General features: G+C 36.7%; 1 long non-coding RNA gene across 1 annotated transcript in view; it reads right to left on the bottom strand.

Annotated features, from left to right (window-relative positions):
* The window catches only part of LOC107691624 (uncharacterized), a 10727-nt gene extending 4294 nt beyond the window's left edge, over window positions 1–6433 (bottom strand). The window contains exons 1-2 of the long non-coding RNA XR_001634553.1: window positions 6373–6433; window positions 4787–4788 (exon numbers count right to left, since the gene is read on the bottom strand). This is a non-coding gene — a long non-coding RNA (uncharacterized LOC107691624). The remainder of the gene's footprint in view (window positions 1–4786; window positions 4789–6372) is intronic.
* Window positions 6434–6988: the final 555 nt, after the last annotated feature.

Below are 6988 nucleotides of genomic sequence, written 5' to 3'. Positions count from 1 at the left end.
CAACCAAGCAAAATTGATTTGTTTAACCCAAGCTAAAGAAAAGTAATGTGCATTTGATCAGATATAACTGCAGTACAAGATAATGAGATGCATTATTTTAATGCTTGGCCAAAGAGATGTGACTTTAATCTAGATTTAAACAAATATAGTGTGCCTGAACCCCGAACGTTATCAGGAAGGCTATTCCAGAGTTTGGGAGCCAAATGCAAAAAAGCTCGGTAACACTTTACTTGAAGGGGTGTGCATAAGACTGAGATGACACGTCATGAATATGAAGGAGGTTTTATGCATGTTTATGACAACTGTCATTAAGTGTCATTCGCTCAGTTATGTCATTTTTAATGCAAATATGACATTATTTGACCTAACCCTAACCTAACCCTACCCCTACCCTTAACCCTAACCATAGCCCATAACAAAGACATCTCAAACAATGTCATCTTTGCATTAAAAACTACATAACTGAGCGAATGACACTTAAACATGCATAAAAAAAACGTCATATTCATGACATGTGTCATGTCATGATTATGTAGGTGTCATGTCATGATTATGAAGGTGTCATGTCAGTCTTATGCACACCCCTTCAAGTAAAGTGTAACCAAAAGCTCTACCTCCTTTAGTGGACTTTGCTATCCTAGGCACTACCAGTTTTGCGACCTTAGGGAGCATGATGGATTGTAGCGTGGTAGAAGACTAGTTAGGTACGCAGGAGCTAACCCATTAAGGGCCTTATAGCTAAGTAATCATATTTTGTAAGTGATACGGAACTTAATAGGTAGCCAGTGCTGATCATATTTTCTTGACCTGGTAAGGACTCTAGTCGCTGCATTTTGGACTACCTGTAGCTTGTTTATTGAGGATGCAGGACAACCACCTAGCAGTGCATTACAATAGTCCAGTCTAGAGGTCATGAATGCATGAACTAGCTTTTCTGCATCACAAACAGGCAACATGTTTCATAGCTTGGCAATGTTTCTAAGATGGAAGAATGCTGTTTTTGTAACATGGGAAATATGATTTTCAAAAGACAAGTTGCTGTCTAATATAACACCCAGATTTTTGACCATAGAGGAAGTAACAGTACATCCGTCTAGTTTCAAAATGGATCATTCAGGTAACAACACAGTATTAAGAATCAAGTGTATGTAAACTTTTGAATGTGGTCATTTTTATAAATTCAACTATTATTTTCTCTTGTGGACTATATGTAAACGTCTTTTATGTGAAATATCTTATTCAGGTCAGTACTAAATAAATAATAATAAAAAACCCATTGATTAATTCATTAATTAATTCATTCATTCATTCATAAATTCATTCATTTTCTGCAGCAAATGCATTTTCTGGTTCAACCATGCCTTACTAATGGGCTAGATTTGATGGTTGCAGTCAGTGGATAATCTAAGTAAAAACACCTACAGAATTCATATTCACAGGAGCAAATTTGCCTTTTATGAATTCAAATGTGTGTTTGATTTAGAACAATTTCAATTTCAATAGTATGTTTTACTGTAGGCTACGTTTGCTTAGATTTTACTGTTGGCTATACAGTATACACCATAATCGACTAATGCGTGCCCAAAACGTTAGCATGCCAGTCCAGCATTGCCAGTCTGTGTGTTATGATGTCCTCAACCTGAGCCTGGAGCAGCTTGGAAGAACAGCAGGACAGATACTCAAGCACAATTTAGCTTGTAAGCAAATGATCCCCATCGCACATCCACTGATGTGCAGCTGACAGAGTGTGAAAGGCTTTACAGAGGATTTGTCGCACAAGTCTTATTCATTTCCGAGCCCAATTAAGGGTTGGCGGCCGTGACATTGCAGACGCTCCAGTGAAGGAGCAGATCAATAATATTTCCACCTTAGAAATCTGACTCCCCTAAAGCCAGGACCACCAAGCTACTTTACCACAATGTCCCTCCGTTTCCTGGTCTGAAGAAGCTCCGTTTCCTGGCCTGGAGGAAGCAAGGATTCCTTGACACAAAATATTTCCTGCTTTCCTTGCTCCGTATCCTCAATTGCCAATGCCCAGGGCCCAATTAACCTGAGCCAGCATTTTGTCACAGCCCAGACAATACCCAGGCAACACCAACCGATAAAACATGCAAAACACCGTCCATAGAGCCCCATTCATGCTAGGCCGATGCATGGACAGAGTCATTAATTATTGAGGAATGGTGAATATTTCACGCGTAGGGAGAGTCATGGCTTGACCCTACAGACGTTTTCAAGGTAAATATTTAAAGATCGATACCTTGCATGCTGGGAGAGAAAGCGGTCCCTGAGGGTGTGAATTGAATGTACGAAGGAGAGAGAGGACATTGTTTGCTGAACAGTATTCATTTGCTGTACTATTGTAAACCGTTTCTCCAGAGGGGACTCCTTGTGAGATGCCAGAAAACATGTTGGAAAATCAGTGCTTTTCAATGAGTGGGCATTCCTTTTTCTTCCTTTCCACCGCACCATGGGCTCTCAGCAGGAGGGGAGGATAGAGAATCCAGCAGCAAATCCAAAATGTGGACTTAACCTCTCTACATGGTCCATTATGTTGAAACTGAACCTTTTAAAAGCTGGGGGATGACTAAGCCAAATCTATCGGCACGAAGCACAGCGTGAGCATTGATATAGTTAAATGTCAAGTAGTGAGGATGTAATAATTCTCTCAGATAGCATGGCTGTGTAATATTCCCCACTTATTGAGACACAATACAACCTCTTTGTTTCAAAAGGATACATGAGAGGTGTGGGTTGGACTGTTGCCTCCCGGTGTATGCTGGGAGCAGATAAGCTGTAAGCACCACTATTTGATATGTGGATGAAATGTTAGGCATTTTTTTAGATGTAAAAATGTTGTTCATTACTTTCATTTTTTTTTTCTTTTCCGTTTAATCGCTTTTCATAATATGAGGCAGTAAGACTTTATAACAACTAGGGCTGGCACTTTTAAAGCAACTTACAATAGAAGAACAAAAGCAATTTGTAAAAAATTGGCTAGGTCTATTAGAAAGCTAGATTTGTCAGCCTTTTAATGACTGGTGAAACATACTGTATCTCAATATATTTGTAAGATAATATTATAGTAGTATTTGCTCAGACAATAGTGGCATATTTCCTTCACTGATCACGAAATGAAGACAAGTACTGTAAGAATGTGCTAATTGTTTGCGTTTATACTGTGTGAATAAATATAACAATACAAAGTCATAAACAGTAATATTTATCTGTATATATTTGAATGCAATGGTTTAGTGCATGAATACAGACACTCAGAGCCTTTTATGAACATTTCTGAGTGATGAAAGAAATTAAATGTTAAAGGGGTCATATGATGCGATTTCATTTTTTCCGACAGTATAAGTCATTACAATCAGTAATTATGTCCCCACTGGATGCAACAAATGCCTCGTTTGTAATGGGTTTTATTGGTTTTGTCTCGTCGCGCCGGGACACATGGAAACCATAGACTGTATGATGGAAACACAGTATGGTAAGTGGTGTAACATTTCTGTCACACGCTTGAGGTATTCAGCCAATCACAACACACTGGATAGATGACCAATCACAGCACACCTCGCTTTTTCAGACCGAGGAGCTTTGTAAAAATCGACGAGTTTCAGAAAGGCGGGGCATAGAGGAGAAACAATAATGTACATTATGTGGAAAATAATGTGTTTTTTGAACCTTAAACCGCATAAACACATTTGATTACACCAAATACACAAAATAATGTTATTTTTAGCAGCATCATATGACCCCTTTAAATCAGAATGTTTAATCTATTGACTGAAACAGACAGTCTGAACTGTTCCATGGAATAAATCAAGCTTTAAGCATGTTGATACCAGGACTAATGTGGTGCATTAAAAATCTTAATTAGAATGCGAATAAAGTTGACCGATACGATTTTACAGAAAAAAATGTTTTATTATTATTATTTTATAGTAAACATTTTAAAAGTATAACTATTTTAAAAGTTTAAAAGTAAAGTAAAATAATAATAATAATAAATAAATAAATGAACGAATGAATTAATGAATGAATAAATGAATAAATGAATAAATAAATAAATAAAATAAAATAAAATAAAATACAATAAATGGGTCTGCTTCTGCAGCCCTATATGCAGAATAAATAATCTAATAAATAAAAGCAACTAAAATAAAACATCTAAATAATATAATTATTCAATATTTAATCTGTTTACCTATATAAGATAACCTTTATAATCCAAATATGTTGTTAAATTATTAAAATCTCAGGGGGTACTTCAAGTATTTTACGGCAAAGGGAGTTAAGCTGACTAAAAAAAAAAGTTGCATTAACCCCTGCATTAAATCATTGGCATAATAAAATGTACAATTAATTTAATATTGCCCAGAATAACAATCACAATCATTCGACAATATAATGTACACGTTTATGCTAATGTTCCACCAAAATAACAAGGAGAAACATGCATCATCATCTTCCAGTCAAATCAGTTTAGGTTTACCCTTTATCATGTCCTATGGCATTTGTAAACATCAAATGTTCTACAGCACATGCTGTCATCCTTCCTCATTATCTCTCCTAATGCTGTACATCAGTGTGATGAGGAAAAAAGTGTTTCTATTCAAGTATCGTAATGTGCTTCCTGGAGAACATTATTAATTTTAGCATGGGTTTTCAAGTGCAACATATGCTGTGACCTTAAAAAAAAATGTCAGTTCCACAGATCATTTTGTGCTTTTTAACTACTCTGAAGGTTTTCCAGGCGAGTTGTGAGGTTGAGAGTATACACAACTGTCCACTGAGCTTCCTTGATTAGAGAACCTTGCAAGGTGGCGTCCCTTCTGACTTCTTTGTAACTCATTTGCCATCTGCTTATCTCTCTTCCTGTCCACCCCCACAGATTCCATGTTTCATTACTCACCGCTTCTAATAAATTAAATGTGTTGGACTTCTGTTTTGGCTGCGCGTGTGTCTGTGTGTGTTTGATGTTTGCCTGAGATGTATGTCTGCCAGAGACATCAGAATAACTGTGGCGCCGCTGTTGCTCAGTGATAACCCAGACTATTCGACTGCACCTGTTTCTCTGCGTGGCGTGGTGCTCTGTGAAAGTGGAACACAAAGTTTGGAAAATAAATACACTGTCCAAGTGGCACTAATGTGGTCCAGCTTGTGCATATTTATTTGGGTAAAAAGTGGTTGTGTGTGACAAATCCACACTGAGAGACTGTTTCTCCCTTTAATAATGCTGCAATTTGCCATAGACTCTTAATTACCTATACAAACTTGGAGGAAATTTCTGTAAGTACTTCACTGACACAAAGCACTTAATCATGAGACTTTAGAAAGAAAAATAAATACACTTTCATAGCTTGGTTGAATTTTAATGCAAATTGCATGCCGGGCATAGTTTGATATAGGCACTAAACATAATTTACCGAAGTTATTTAATGTAAGAACATATATTTCTAACTCCTTGAATATTAATCGTAAGTTTTTACTTTGTAAAATACTGAATACTGTATCTCGTTTTTCTATGTTTTTCTATTCTATTCTATTCTATTCTATTCTATTCTATTCTATTCTATACAGCAGTTCTTTCTGGTCCTCAAATCTGATTGGCTGAGAAGAGTGCGATTCTCAAGTGATATTGGAACTCCAACCGTTTCACCGTTTGTATCACTCCGCTTGCAGTATCTGTTTAGTCTTCAAATATGCAGTTTGTTAATAGTAATACTTTGCTTTGAGTTTTTCAGAGATCTCGGGTGTCAGCGGCCGTTCAGCATTCATAAACCCGCCGAAAGCAGCCTCACCTCGGCCAGCTCTTCTTGAATTTGCCGCTGGCTCTGATGTCTCTAATAGTGGTTAAACATGAGATATAATTAGTTCGGGGTAAATCTAACAGGCAGTCTTTGTTCTCAGTAATCTATTATTTGTTCCAGAGCAAATAGTTTTTGCTGAAGGCAAAATCTCATCACGCTATATTTTGTGTAACTTCAACGCTGAATATCAGAGCACTGCCTTTGTACTTTTGACTGAATTGCCTAGCAAAATTTATGATTACTGTTGTCGTTATTTATTAAATATTATTATTATTCAATTAATACTATTTTATATAAATAATAGTAGTATTTAATAATAATATTTAGTATCAGGAAACTGTGTGTGTTCGTGATGGTGATTTTAGTTACATTGTTCCATCATTAGATGGCGACAAGAGACTGTTTTTATGAGTGAGACAGCAGGAAAAGCTTTTATATTGAAAGAGAATGAAACAGGGTTGTATACAATGAAGTTTTAACTCTCAACAACACCTTGTAAGATGCAGCCAACAAATACACTGAGCAGCGCTGTCATCTAAAATCACCATTAACAGACAAAATGAAGTTCCAAACGTAGGTTCAGGAGGAGCCTAATCATTCAGTCTTGTCAATCATCATTATGAATCTATATAAGCAGCTCTCATTTATCTGTCCCAGCATCAATTCTTCCGGCATCACTCCACCTCCCCACCTCCTCCTCTATTTCTGTTTTTCTCCCTCTAGGTAGTACTGCAATGGGGGGTTGAACTTCGCACTCAAGCCTCCATTAAGGACTGCAAACCAAATTCGTTTACCCTTAACCATCAGGACTGGATGGGCAGGCAAATTCGTGAAAGGATAGTATGACAAAGATATCCTCAGCGGATATTCAAACTAATGTTTTATTGTGAATATTAGATTGAGCTAAAGCATGAATGCTATATCAGATGCAGGTAATCACACTCGCTCAGTTCATCTCTCTCATAATACTTTACGCTACATAATACAGTGAGCTTTTAATACAGTAATATGCTTTCAGTGAAGCAACAAAACGTTCCTTCGTTACTAGTTCTAAAGTGATGTTTTTGAATTAGTAATTAAAAAGCTCAGCTGTTACTGCAGATTTTCAAATAGTTGTATCTCAGCCAAATATTGTCCTATCATAACAAACCATACATCAATGGAAAGTTTTG

Source organism: Sinocyclocheilus anshuiensis, unplaced genomic scaffold, assembly GCF_001515605.1.
Source record: "Sinocyclocheilus anshuiensis isolate Anshui unplaced genomic scaffold, SAMN03320099.WGS_v1.1 scaffold442, whole genome shotgun sequence".
Lineage (NCBI taxonomy): Eukaryota > Metazoa > Chordata > Actinopteri > Cypriniformes > Cyprinidae > Sinocyclocheilus > Sinocyclocheilus anshuiensis.
This window is presented reverse-complemented; position numbering and strand designations above follow the sequence as displayed.